Raw genomic sequence first — 15475 nt, 5'->3', positions numbered from 1 at the left:
GTCCGTATCTAAATACCAAAAATGTCTAGCGAGATCAGTATATATCAGAAGCCAAAATAGCGCGAAAGGGTAACTATCAACGATGAAGTAACATTTGTAGTTCTCTGTTTCTCCAGATCGACTAACTGACTATCGATTTTTAGGCTGACGTACAGGGTCGTCATTGACGTTGTTAGAAACTTTTTAACGTTATGTTGTATAAATGAGATTATTTCATTTGTGAGCCACTGCCAGACAGAATGGACATATGTACCACAGAGTATAGGAAGAATTACTTCCGCAGTTTCGTACTGACCTCTTAATAGAAAACTTATCTCGAACGCCGACTTTCGCGCGTACAACAGCATCTTAGACTTCCATCTAATTATCAATAATGACCTCGATTAGCCAGAAAAATTCGTTGACCGTAAGCTGTGTGCACATGTCCCTCTGTGCAGGAAGTGTCTGCCATATGATCAATGATACCTCCAGTTACAATAGGTTGTAAACACTAGCCACCCTCAAAAGACTTTCTCTGTGGCTAAAAAACATTTAAGAATGACATGAAAGCAATACATTACATTTTGGCTGAGTAAACAATAGAAGTTATTATATAGCAAGTGCCATTTCTGTTGGATGATTAACAGCTCCCTGTACACAACTTAGTAAGGCATGGGTTGTAGCATCCCAATGCACAGTGCCCTACTTCGTGAAAAAAGGTGGATAAGATTCAGACTAAAACAAAAATTCATATTCGAGAGTTTTGAAGGTCATTGCTTATTAATTTGATGTTTTTAAATTCATAACGTTGGATCGAAAACAGGGGATGTACCTATCAAAAGTTAATTCATTTTAAAAAATATATTCATAAATCTGATTGTCAGACTTGAAAATATGCTGTATTCTCAGTGAAATTAAATATAGCGGAAGCAGAACGGCGCAGCAGCGCATTTCAGTTAAAAAATTCATTCATTCGGTAAATACACTCCTGGAAATGGAAAAAAGAACACATTGACACCGGTGTGTCAGACCCACCATACTTGCTCCGGACACTGCGAGAGGGCTGTACAAGCAATGATCACACGCACGGCACAGCGGACACACCAGGAACCGCGGTGTTGGCCGTCGAATGGCGCTAGCTGCGCAGCATTTGTGCACCGCCGCCGTCAGTGTCAGCCAATTTGCCGTGGCATACGGAGCTCCATCGCAGTCTTTAACACTGGTAGCATGCCGCGACAGCGTGGACGTGAACCGTATGTGCAGTTGACGGACTTTGAGCGAGGGCGTATAGTGGGCATGCGGGAGGCCGGGTGGACGTAACGCCGAATTGCTCAACACGTGGGGCGTGAGGTCTCCACAGTACATCGATGTTGTCGCCAGTGGTCGGCGGAAGGTGCACGTGCCCGTCGACCTGGGACCGGACCGCAGCGACGCACGGATGCACGCCAAGACCGTAGGATCCTACGCAGTGCCGTAGGGGACCGCACCGCCACTTCCCAGCAAATTAGGGACACTGTTGCTCCTGCGGTATCGGCGAGGACCATTCGCAACCGTCTCCATGAATCTGGGCTACGGTCCCGCACACCGTTAGGCCGTCTTCCGCTCACGCCCCAACATCGTGCAGCCCGCCTCCAGTGGTGTCGCGACAGGCGTGAATGGAGGGACGAATGGAGACGTGTCGTCTTCAGCGATGAGAGTCGCTTCTGCCTTGGTGCCAATGATGGTCGTATGCGTGTTTGGCGCCGTGCAGGTGAGCGCCACAATGAGGACTGCATACGACCGAGGCACACAGGGCAAACACCCGGCATCATGGTGTGGGGAGCGATCTCCTACACTGCCGTACACCACTGGTGATCGTCGAGGTGACACTGAATAGTACACGGTACATCCAAACCGTCATCGAACCCATCGTTCTACCATTCCTAGACTGGCAAGGGAACTTGCTGTTCCAACAGGACAATGCACGTCCGCATGTATCCCGTGCCACCCAACGTGCGCTAGAAGGTGTACGTCAACTACCCTGGCCAGCAAGATCTCCGGATCTGTCCCCCATTGAGCATGTTTGGGACTGGATGAAGCGTCGTCTCACGCGGTCTGCACGTCCAGCACGAACGCTGGTCCAACTGAGGCGCCAGGTGGAAATGGCATGGCAAGCCGTTCCACAGGACTACATCCAGCATCTCTACGATCGTCTCCATGGGAGAATAGCAGCTTGCATTGCTGCGAAAGGTGGATATACACTGTACTAGTGCCGACATTGTGCATGCTCTGTTGCCTGTGTCTATGTGCCTGTGGTTCTGTCAGTGTGATCATGTGATGTATCTGTCCACAGGAATGTGTCAATAAAGTTTCCCCTTCCTGGGACAATGAATTCACGGTGTTCTTATTTCAGTTTCCAGGAGTGTAGATTCAAAAAGATTTCGAGATTCGTTATCCCCGGAAAAGTTTTATTTGCTGATTTTGAAACGGATTTTAAAATATATTTTGTGTCTCATTGTATAATATATCGTCAATTACCTCGACTAACTCAAAGAAGTACAATCGTCTGTTGTATCCGATCTAACACCCGAGTCTTCCGATGAAAATTCAGCTACAGCGTATGCATAAGAAGGTCAACAGCAAATGTGTAACCTCAGATTATTACGCTTTAGGTTTGTTTCATGGTTTTAACTGCAAACTAGAAATTAAGGATCTGATGACACACACAACTGATCTACATAATCTATCGTGGTAGTTTCTCTAGCAGGTTTTCACGATTTCCTTTCTCGGTACTGTTTAACCATTTTACTTTGTGCCCACATTTCGAAAATTTTGTTATCCAGCCAGTTACCCAAAATTTTTAAAGTTTGAAAAAATTGTTGTTTTAATTAATTTTTCTACCAGATTCTATAAACCTTGTAAATTTTTCGGTTGAACTTCAGCCAGAAATGTAAGTTTTTCCATTTTTTAAATTTTTGTTGTGGTCATTTTAGCCAAAGCTTGATAATACACGATACTGAAAACGTGTTGATATTGCTAAGACTGCACTAAAATTGTTTTCATATTCTGGACCCTACTTGCACTTCAGCACCTCTTTAGAAAGTATGTTGATAATATAAGTCAACAACAGTTGACGAATTTTGTTTTCTTTTTTAAAGTGGGTATAAAGTACTCCCCCTCCCCCTTGATAATGCTCTTTATGGGGAGTACGTTGGTATTGCTAGCATTAAGCTTCCACTGATCGTTGCCAGATCGACAGTGGTGCCCATGACAATATAATGGGACCACGAAGCAGTACTTCTTAAATTGATGTAGTGAGGCTATACCATGGAACACTTTTTACTGACATTTCTGCAGTATCCGCGCAGTAATATTTGAAAACACCTACTTCAGCACCGAATGCAGATGACAGAACTTACATTATAATGTCTGCATGAAATTCAAGTACCTCCTTTATCTAGGTACAGAAAAGTTTCTCCAAATTTTTAACTTTCTCGCCTCCTTCCATATGCGACTGCCTGTACACTGTACATAGTATGGAACATTTCCTGACGTCCGCACTCTACAAAAAAAATTACAATTTTCAACGTCGCGTCTTAAAGCGTCTCATTTTAACAAATGTCAAGCACTAATCGCCACGTGAAAGTTATATTAATAGTGTTTTATCCCAAACTACATAAAATACTGTAACAGCTAGGCATCCTGGCGATGGGATAATGTGTGCAGCAAGGAAGCTCCGCAACGGTGATCCACGACCGGACCGGACCGCTAGATGGTCAGTCCACTAAGATCAGTCTACGTTAGAAACAAAAGCAGCCATATCAACCTCTTCAGTCCCCGGGTATCATGTATGATAAATCCAGATTTTTTTTCCCGGGTGCGTATGCAGCAGAACCTTTTCTGACCTATGGTGTCATATACAATAGCCATCGCGCTTGCCGCAGCTCACTTCTTTGTTCTTCTGGTAAGCTGGACGAGGCGGCAGCGCTGATTGTAAAATTCGGATTCTGCGACTGCACAGCATGCCTCGGAGAAATAAAGATAAAGACATATCTTTTTTTCTAATTACGTGTGTTTTCACATGCTTTGGAAACTTAGTAAAGCTGGAGAAATATTCTTAAGTTAATAACGAACTGTAAATTAACGTTATACAGGATTTATAAGATTTAAGCTTTTGGGCATATATATACGATACCTCGGGACTCAATGCTTATTTTATTCACGTCAGTGGAAGTGAGATCATACTTGTTTTCCATTTGATTCCCAGGCTCGATCGATAAAAAGCTCAATGAGTTATTCAACAGAATTAATCCAAATGAGTCTGACGTAGAATCTGATGATGAAGATGACGCTTCAATGCAAGGAAATCATAGTGAAGAAAGTGCATCAGCAGAAGAAACTGTGCCTCTTGCTAAAATTCGAAAAAAGGAGCTTTGGAGACGAACAAATGAGTAAGAATAAGTATGTTATTAAAGTAACAACGGTAGACAGTTTACTTAAATACTTAGTTGCTTCTTTTACTTTTCAGTTTGTTGGCACTTCCAGTAACGTCCAACCTAACACTGTTGTCAGCACATCAGCAGCTACATATGAAGTCCAGAAGCCATTTGAATATGTTTCCAAATAGGACCATGGGTCATTTCTTTGAGGATACGTTTCACGTCAGAAATATAAGACACGTGAGTGAAACAGGAAAATCTCTTAATTTTGCTGTATACAAGAAATGCACGTTTTAGTGAGTATTGTTGCAGAACTTTTATGTGTACCACTTTTAGGCGTACCACTAAGAATGTGCTGGGAGAGGAAACCTAGGAACCCACTAATTGCAGACAATATTTCAGGAGACTGGTTTTACTTACTGAGGAACAAACTAAAATTAGTTGACGAGAATGCAGATAGTGAGCAGCAAAAACAATACCACTTTTGGAAAGCAAAACCAATGTTGGACACTGTCAAGAAGGGATGTTTAGAAAACCGGCAGTCAAAGGAAATGTCTATCGATGAGCAAATGATTTCGTTTTATGGACAGGTGAAAATGAAGCAGTATGTAAAGGGAATAAACTGACCCAGAAGGTTAGAAGAACTGTAATGGCCAAACATAATGCGATACCTCTTGATTTTTGTATGTATGAAGGAAAAGGGAAAGAAATCTGAAAAACTGCCCTCTCCTGAGAAGTTAGATGTAGGAGAAGAGTAGTGTTAAAACTTTGTGATTCATTACCAGAAAAGTCATCAGTTTTTGTTGACAAATATTTTACTTCTGTTCCGCTCCACGACAAGTTCCTGAATGGCAGGAACATTACTGCCACTGACACAATTATGCTGAGTCACATCCTGAGAAGAATACTGTTTCAGGTAGATGCAACAATGAGAAAAACAATAAGAATGATAGAAAGCTAGCAGTTTTCAAACGGTCTGACAACAGAGCGACTTTCATGGCTTCAAAACAATCTGGTGTTGAGCGAATTAAAAACTGCACTCGGTGGTCGAAAATAGAAAAGTACGTTAAGGTTTCTCGCCGACGTGTAGTATAGGCATAAGATACTAACATGGGATGTGATGACCTATTCGACAGAATGAACCCAGACTCACAAATGGACCATCTGAGTGATTCCTCAGTTTGTGGATTTTGCAATTTCTGCCGTACGGTTGGAGTACGGGGAGACTGCAATGCAGAATGGCATCGCAAAGAAACATACAGTGTCATACTATCAGTTCAAGCTTGCTACTGCAGAAAATTTAATATATTTTCACCAAAGGTCAAATTTACGATGGGACCTGTGGAGAATGCGCGAGACTCCGAAAGTGAAAATTGTTCACAAGATAGAAAAAGACCAAGACGTCTTGTACCACTACCATCAACAGAGATAAGGCAAAGAAGCGTGCATCATGTGCGTGAAATGACGAACCATTTTCAGGAAAACAGGCCAAAATGGCGGGCGGAAGGCTGCAGAGATCTCAGTCCTGTACTGTGTGAGCAGTGCAAAGCGGTACTCTGCTCCACTACCAACAGGAGCTGCTTTAGCAAATCTCACAAAAAATAAAATTAAGATAGGATAAGTGATGTTATATACTTCTGATAGTGTGGTAGTACCAAAAAAAGCAACAATACTTTGAAACATTTTGCTATGGTAATTATATTTATATATTTTGTATTGATCATAGTTGAAACTTTTAATACGAAGATTATGTTTTGAACTATAACGCAACATACAGAGAATATGAAATAACAAAGCCACATGAAACTGCGTAGTTGTGTGTATAATTATCCTGCTTGAGTGCCGAGGTATCATACATTACTAGCCATTAAAATTGCTACACCACGAAGATGACGTGTTACAGACGCGAAATTTAACCGACAGGAAGAAGATGCTGTGATATGCAAATGATTAGTTTTTCAGAGCATTCACACAAAGTTGGCGCCGGTGGCGACACCTACAACGTGCTGACATGAGGAAAGTTTCCAACCGATTTCTCATACACAAACAACAGTTGACCGGCGTTGCCTGGTGAAACGTTGTTGCGATGCCTCGTGTAAGGAGGAGAATGCGTACCATCACGTTTCCGACTTTGATAAAGGTCGGATTGTAGCCTATCGCGATTGCGGTTTATCGTATCGTGCCATTGCTGCTCGCGTTGGTCGAGATCCAATGACTGTTAGCAGAATACGAAATCGGTGGGTTCAGGAGGGTAATACGGGACGCCGTTCTGGATCCCAACGGCCTCGTATCACCAACAGTCGAGACGACAGGCATCTTATCCGCAAGGCTGTAACGGATCGTGCAACCAGTCTCGATCTCTGAGTCAACAGATGGGAACGTTTGCAAGACAACATCAGTCTGCACGAACAGTTCGACGACATTTGCAGCAGCATGGACTATCAGCTCGGAGACCATGACTGCGGTTACCCTTGACGCTGCATGCTATGGTGCACTCAACGACGAACCTGGGTGCGCGATTGGCAAAACGTCATTTTTTCGCATGAATCCAGGTTCTGTTTACAGCATCATGATGGTCGCATCCGTGTTTGGCGAATCGCGGTTAACGCACATTGGAAGCGTGTATTCGTCATCGCCATACTGGCGTATCAGCAGGCGTGATGGTGTGGGGTGCCATTGGTTACACGTCTCGATCACCTCTTATTCGCATGGACAGCACTTTGAAGAGTGGACGTTACATTTCAGATGTGTTACGACTCGTGGCTCTACCCTTCATTCGATCCCTGCAAAACCCTACATTTCAGCAGGATAATGCACGGCCGCATGTTGCAGGTCCTGTACGGGCCTTTCTGGATCCAGAAAATGTTGGACTGCTGCCCTGGCCAGCACATTCCCGATATCTCTCACCAATTGAAAACGTCTGGTCTATGGTGGCCGAGCAACTGGCTCGTCACAATACGCCAGTCACTACTCTTGGTGAACTGTGGTATCGTGTTGAAGCTGTACACGCCATCCAAGCTCTGTCTGACTCAATGCCCAGGCGTATTAAGGCCGTTATTACGGTCAGAGGTCGTTGTTCTGGGTACTGATTTCTCAGGATCTATACACCCAAATTGCGTGAAAATATAATCACATGTCAGTTCTAGTATAACATATTTGTCCAATGAGTACCCGTTTGTCATCTGCATTTCTTCTTGGTGTAGTAATTTTAATGGCCAGTAATGTATATGATACCATCCAGTCCTATAGTAAGTTCTCCGTGGTTTAAAATATTTTTGAGGGTCGTTCATTGTTAACTAGTATTATCTCAAGGCATAACACAAATGTAGCTCACTTGCACTCATAATATGTGCTCGGGACTTATAAGGTTAAGAAAATCCGTCCAGTCCTTGTTCTCCTCTCGGCTATGAAACAGTAAAGCTTCTTCTCTTTTTAGTTCTGAGCTTTTAATGGGTTTACTTCCTCTGTTATACACTGTTCCAGAACCACACATTTCTGGGCTTCATTTCATTGGTGAGATATTGCGTGAAGTTTGCTTGTAGCTAAGCTTGTTTAGGAAATTTTAAAATTCCCGATATTGAAAATCACTCACTGTTTATAAGTGACTGAAAACGTCTGGATATTGTTGTCTGGTGGGACAAATGCTTGGCATATAACACGGACTTTTTCGTTGCCGCCAGCTTCCTATTGACGAAAACATTGCTTACCAATCTCTAACTTCCATTGAATGCCAAGCCCTTAAGTCACATAAACATTAACTGAATTTAGTCCAATGTTCTGTCATATAAATGCTTCCTAGTATCTTTGTCTTAGAAGTTGGTTGGTTGGTTTAAAAGGGGGGGGGGGGGGGGTAGCGGGGTAAGAGACCAAACTGCTTGATCATCGGTCCCTTGTTCCTGTGAAAACAATCATACAAGGGAAAGAATAAAACAAACGAGACGTAGAGCACAATATCAAAAGGAAGGAAAATCGACAAGAACGACAGAAAGGCAACAAAAACTACAAAGAACAAAAAGCAGACAAGAAAACCACAGAGAGACGCAAGAAACAGGTAGAACGGATTTAAACAAGAAAGCAGATTATCATGGCTGCTGACCATGAGAATAAAAAGGAGAAGCCAGCCACTCTGCAACTCATTAAAATCTCCACCCTGAAAGCACTAGGATGGAGGACACACAGGGACAAAGGACATGTGTTAAAACGTAGATCAAACGATGAAACCCATCCTCACGAATAAAACGTAAAACTAAATCAGTCGGTGAGGCATTGTCGGATAAAATTAGCGGCAAGGAGTCCGAAATTAGAATACTACTCTTCTTAGTTCTGGCACTTTTTTTAGAAAAGTTCTTTGAAGGGCCTGATGTATTTCAATCGAAAACGCAGGTGAAAATTCCTCGCGTCTGACAACTCTTACCACTTAAAAGACGATGTCTCAGTTGCTATTAATTTATTAAAACGCCAGTAACGCTCATAATACTTTAATTCGACGAAAATCAATTATAGCATCGTAGTTGTCTGATAAAACGGAATCATTTGATGCACATCTTTATAGACAGAACTGTGATTTTTAGTTTGGCATTTTTATAGCGATATTTGTGTTTGCCTCTTTTTAAATTTTCCGTCACTTTCGACCCAATGTAATTAAGACAATATAAGCACACTCTGCACAAGAAACGGCAATTTTTGAGGGATTTATGATGCCATTTGGATGCACTGGGCTATCTGTAATTATTATTTTTCACCATAATTGAAATTTACACAGTACCTAGTTTAAATCACTAGACACACAGTATTTCTGACGCCGTGGGAATGTCACTAGACATCAGCAGCCTCGGCTGGAGGTGCACTTTCCTGGCAGCAATACTTGCGTGGGCGGTTGCTGGGGCGAGAGTCTCGGCAGACGCTTTAGCAGCCGTCAGGTGTTTGTGCGTTTGCGAGCTAGCGCTGCGTTGTTTTTGCCTAGGTTGAAGGTGGCAACAGTGACTGAACCTAACAATGGAGCTGTTTTTATTTTGAAACGCAAATAAACAAACATTATGCAAAGTTTTTTTTTGACGTTTCTTAAGTGAGAAGATCACCACAATCCTGATACCCCGGGTAACAAATGACTACAAGCCAAGTATATCCACGGTAGTTGTGCATATGGGAAACTATTTGTGGCGGCTAGAGTTAATGCATTTACAATAAATTAAAAGTAACCCGCCTACGTGGCCGAGGTCGCTAACGCATGCTTGTGCCGTGGAGCTCGAGCCGGGGGTAAGCCATTTCGAATCCTGGTGTTGGAAACTTCTCACTGACAGTATTTGGCCGCAAGGGGACGAGGGACGGTGGCGGCCCCCTTGGTGCTACTCACGAGCGGAAGACTCCCTTCTCTCATCTTCATCATCATACGACACAAACATTACATTACACTGGACACACACACACACACACAATACGTACACACAGTATTACAAATATTGTAAAAGAACATTTTGTAAATAAAAAACAAAAAATAAACTGATAGTAGGACTGAAACTGTTACGATTAACAACTTCGTGAGTGAGATTTGTGCAACTAGATTGCCGGTCATTCGTTTCAAATTTATCGCAGATATTATTGCCAACAATTTGCATGCACATTGGCCGATTTTAGCTCCTTACATGAACAGCATTATAATGAACAACATATTTAGTAAAAACTGTGTTAGTATTTTCATATTTCAGCGCATAATAGCCAGAATTGTTGGTAACGAGCTGTACATGATCTCAGCTATATTCTGAATACGTAATCTTGTTCTAAGATTAAGTGACTAGCTGGTCGAAGTGCAGGGACGTTACAAATGTTTATCTGCTCTGCATAGTAACTAACAGTTCTTGATAAAACTTTACGTAGTTTTCGTGTTAGATTTCTTAGTGTTTTCTTGATCGTTTAGAACAGAAAGCGCCCTAAAACCGTCTTTTGTTTGTTTCGCGGCCGTTAGCCACTAGTCACTTGAATCAGCAGTTGTCTTGTGACAGCCAGAGCGAGAGCACCAGCAGCAGCGAGTACTGTTTGTATAAAGCGTTTTTGTACTTATTTGCTGCGCTTAGCTTTTAAATAGTTTTTCTGGGAAAACCTAGCGTAGTTTTCGCGTCTCGTATTTCAGTGAGTGTTTCTTGATTATCAGAGTAGCTCATTAGAAGATTATCTTGGGAATTTGTCACCGTATAGAGTAGGGTAAACATAGTCATGTGTAGGGACTGTGGTTGTTGTGAGCGGACGCAAGGAGAATTGGCCACTCTTCGGGGGCAGGTGGAGGCTTTGTCTGTTAGGCTCATCGAGCTCGAGGCGCAGGCGTCGGCTCGTAGTGGCGTTGGGGCAACTGTGGTGAGACCTATGCCTACTTCGGTGGCCTTGGAATCACATGGAACCCCTAATGTCGCTGCGTCTTCCGGCAGTGAGCATCTTACAGGTCAGCCATCACTCCAGGGTGAATGGCGGACAGTGGTGGGCTCGCGCGTGCCTGGCCGAAAGGCGAAGGTGGGATCTGGCCGCGTGGCAGCTGCCTTACCCCTTTCCAACAGGTACGGGGTGCTTCCTAGTGGTGATGACATCGTTTCCGAGCCACCACAGGATGCCTCGCCTGTTGGGCCAGTGGCCGATTCTCCGGCAAGGTCCAGACAGTCACAGAGGGCGGGCCTATTAGTTATAGGGAGCTCCAACGTTAGGCGGGTTATGGAGCCCCTCAGGAAAATAGCGGGTAGGTCGGGGAAGAATGCCAGTGTGCACTCGGTGTGCTTGCCGGGGGGTCTCATCCGTAATGTGGAGGAGGCCCTTCCGGCAGCTATTGAACGCACTGGGTGTGACCGGCTGCAGATAGTAGCACATGTCGGAACGAATGACGCCTGCCGCTTGGGTTCTGAGGCCATCCTTGGTTCCTTCCAGCGGCTGGCTGATTTGGTGAAGACAACCAGCATCGCACGCGGAGTGCAAGCTGAGCTTAATATCTGCAGCATAGTGCCCAGAGTCGATCGCGGTCCTCTGGTTTGGAGCCGTGTGGAGGGTCTAAACCAGAGGCTCAGACGACTCTGCGACTATAATGGTTGCAAATTCATCGACCTCCGTTATTGGGTGGAGAACTGTAGGGCCCCCCTAGACAGGTCAGGCGTGCACTACACACCGGAAGCAGCTACTAGGGTAGCAGAGTACGTGTGGCGTGCACACGGGGGTTTTTTAGGTTAGAGGGACCCCCCCTTGGGCGAAACGATAAAATACCTGACGGCTTACCAGAGAGGACATTATCATCGTTGATAAAGAACGTCCGTCCTCAGAGACCAAAAACAGGAACAGTTAACGTAATATTGGTAAACTGCAGGAGTATCCAGGGCAAGGTTCCTGAATTAGTATCTCTTATTGAAGGAAATAGTGCGCATATAGTATTAGGAACGGAAAGTTGGTTAAAACCGGAGGTGAACAGTAACGAAATCCTAGACACAGAATGGAATATATACCGCAAGGATAGGATAAACGCCAATGGTGGAGGAGTATTTATAGCAGTAAAGAATTCAATAATATCCAGTGAAGTTATTAGCGAATGCGAATGTGAAATAATCTGGGTTAAGTTAAGTATCAAAGGTGGGTCAGATATGATAGTCGGATGCTTCTATAGACCACCTGCATCAGCAACCGTAGTAGTTGAGCGCCTCAGAGAGAACCTGCAGAACGTCGTGAAGAAGTTTCGTGATCATACTATTGTAATAGGGGGAGACTTCAATCTACCAGGTATAGAATGGGATAGTCACACAATCAGAACTGGAGCCAGGGACAGAGACTCTTGTGACATTATCCTGACTGCCTTGTCCGAGAATTACTTCGAGCAGATAGTTAGAGAACCAACTCGTGAAGCTAACGTTTTAGACCTCATAGCAACAAATAGACCGGAACTTTTCGACTCCGTGAATGTAGAAGAGGGTATCAGTGATCATAAGTCAGTGGTTGCATCAATGACTACAAGTGTAATAAGAAATTCCAAGAAAGGAAGGAAAATATATTTGCTTAACAAGAGTGATAGGGCACAAATCGCAGAATATCTGAGTGACCACCATCAAACGTTCATTTCTGAGGAAGAGGATGTGGAACAAAAATGGAAAAAATTCAGAAACATCGTCCAGTACGCCTTAGATAAGTTCGTACCGACTAAGGTCCAAAGCGAGGGGAAAGATCCACCGTGGTATAACAATCATGTACGAAAGGTACTACGGAAACAAAGAAAGCTTCATCATAGGTTTAAGAGTAGTCGAATCATAGCTGATAAGGAAAAGCTGAACGAAGCGAAAAAGAGCGTAAAGAGAGCAATGAGAGAAGCATTCAACGAATTCGAACATAAAACATTGGCGAACAATCTAAACAAGAACCCTAAAAAGTTTTGGTCATATGTAAAATCGGTAAGCGGATCTAAATCCCCTATTCAGTCACTCGTTGACCACGATGGCACCGAAACAGAGGACGACCGAAGAAAGGCAGAAATACTGAATTCAGTGTTCCGAAACTGTTTCACTGCGGAAAATCGTAACACGGTCCCTGACTTCAGCCGTCGCACGGACGCCAAAATGGAAAATATTGAAATAAACGATATCGGAATTGAAAAACAACTGCTATCACTTAGTAGCGGAAAAGCATCCGGACCAGACGAGATACCCTTAAGATTCTACAGTGATTATGCTAAAGAACTTGCCCCCTTTTTATCAGCAATTTATCGTAGATCGCTGGAAGAACGTAAAGTACCTAGCGACTGGAAGAAAGCGCAGGTCGTTCCCATTTTCAAGAAGGGTCATAAATCAGATGCGAATAATTATAGGCCTATTTCGCTTACGTCAATCTGTTGTAGAATAATGGAACATGTTTTGTGTTCTCGTATTATGACGTTCTTAGATAATACAAATCTCCTTCATCATAACCAACATGGATTCCGCAAACAGAGATCATGTGAAACTCAGCTCGCCCTATTTGCCCAAGAAATTCACAGTGCCGTAGACACTGGCGAGCAGATTGATGCCGTATTCCTGGACTTCAGGAAGGCATTTGATACGGTTCCGCACTTACGTTTAGTGAAAAAAAATACGAGCTTACGGAATATCGGACCAGGTTTGTGATTGGATTCAGGATTTCCTAGAAGAAAGAACACAACATGTCATTCTTAACGGTTCAAAATCTGCAGATGTAGAGGTAATTTCGGGAGTACCGCAGGGAAGCGTGATAGGACCTTTATTGTTTACAATATACATAAATGACTTAGTTGACAACATCGGTAGCTCCGTGAGGCTATTTGCAGATGACACGGTTGTCTACAAGAAAGTAGCAACATCAGAAGACTCGTACGTACTCCAGGAGGACCTGCAGAGAATTAATGCATGGTGCGACAGCTGGCAGCTTTCCCTAAACGTAGATAAATGTAATATAATGCGCATACATAGGGGCAGAAATCCATTCCAGTACGATTATGCCATAGGTGGTAAATCATTGGAAGCGGTAACGACCGTAAAATACTTAGGAGTTACTATCCGGAGCGATCTGAAGTGGAATGATCACATAAAACAAATTGTGGGAAAAGCAGGCGCCAGGTTGAGATTCATAGGAAGAATTCTAAGAAAATGTGACTCATCGACGAAAGAAGTAGCTTACAAAACGCTTGTTCGTCCGATTCTTGAGTATTGCTCATCAGTATGGGACCCTTACCAGGTTGGATTAATAGAAGAGATAGACATGATCGAGCGAAAAGCAGCGCGATTCGTCATGGGGACATTTAGTCAGCGCGAGAGCGTTACGGAGATGTTGAACAAGCTCCAGTGGCGGACACTTCAAGAAAGGCGTTACGCAATACGGAGAGGTTTATTATCGAAATTACGAGAGAGCACATTCCGGGAAGAGATGGGCAACATATTACTACCGCCCACATATATCTCGCGTAATGATCACAACGAAAAGATCCGAGAAATTAGAGCAAATACGGAGGCTTACAAGCAGTCGTTCTTCCCACGCACAATTCGTGAATGGAACAGGGAAGGGGGGATCAGATAGTGGTACAATAAGTACCCTCCGCCACACACCGTAAGGTGGCTCGCGGAGTATAGATGTAGATGTAGATGTAGATGTTACACGTCACAGGTCGCCTGTGTCTTGATCCTAATTACAATTGTTCAGCGTAATTCGAGAGTAGTTGTCAACAACTGAGAGCTTTCTGGAGGTCGGTCACTGCATTTGAAAGATACAGGGATCATACGAGGAGACTGGTCTTTTCTACGAAATGAATCACCTATAAACATTGTGATGCACAGAGCACAGTAATGTATGCCAATATACACGCTCAGATGTGGAGGGTCAGCTCTAGCTTTTGTGCTCAGTACAAGTGGTTTGCAAATCCCAGTCCTGCCCTGCAGATTAGGATTTTCTTGCTTTCTGCCCCATATTTTAGACAGAGTTAAAATTAAGGACAGGAACGTGAATTTGGCAGTGTCCTTATTTCAAAAGCAACGGCCGTGCCGCAGTGGATACACCGGTTCCAGTGAGATCACCGAAGTTAAGCGCTGTCTGGCGTGGTCGGCACTTGGATGGGTGACCGTTCAGCCACCATGCGCTGTTGCCTTTTTTCGGGGTGCACTCAGCCTCGTGATGCCAACTGAGGAGCTACTCGACCCAATGGTAGCGGCTCCGGTCAAAGAAAACCATCACAACGACCGGCAGAGCGGTGTGCTGACCACACGCCCCTCCTATCCGCATCCTCAACTGAGGATGACACGGCGGTCGGATGGTCCCCGTGGCCCACTTGTGGCCTGAGGACGGAGTGCATATTTCAAAAACTAAGTGCTACAGCTCAATTCCTGGGAATGTTTTGTGACAATGGTACGTTTGATACAGACCTTTGCTTTCAATATACACTGCCTGACAAAAAAAAGTGAAGCGCCCAGAAACCACGACTGCATGCCAGTGGCTGTTCATTCATGTAAACAGCATCAGTAGATGTGTAAATAATTAGAGCAGTTCTCTGTGAAAGTAGTACGGTCATCAGAGTTCATCACTGTGGTTCGTTTTTAGTGTCAGTGTAGACGCAGGGGTTAGTT

Source organism: Schistocerca serialis, chromosome 5, assembly GCF_023864345.2.
Source record: "Schistocerca serialis cubense isolate TAMUIC-IGC-003099 chromosome 5, iqSchSeri2.2, whole genome shotgun sequence".
In the NCBI taxonomy this organism is placed as follows: Eukaryota; Metazoa; Arthropoda; class Insecta; order Orthoptera; family Acrididae; genus Schistocerca; species Schistocerca serialis.
Note: the sequence above shows the minus strand (reverse complement) of the source record.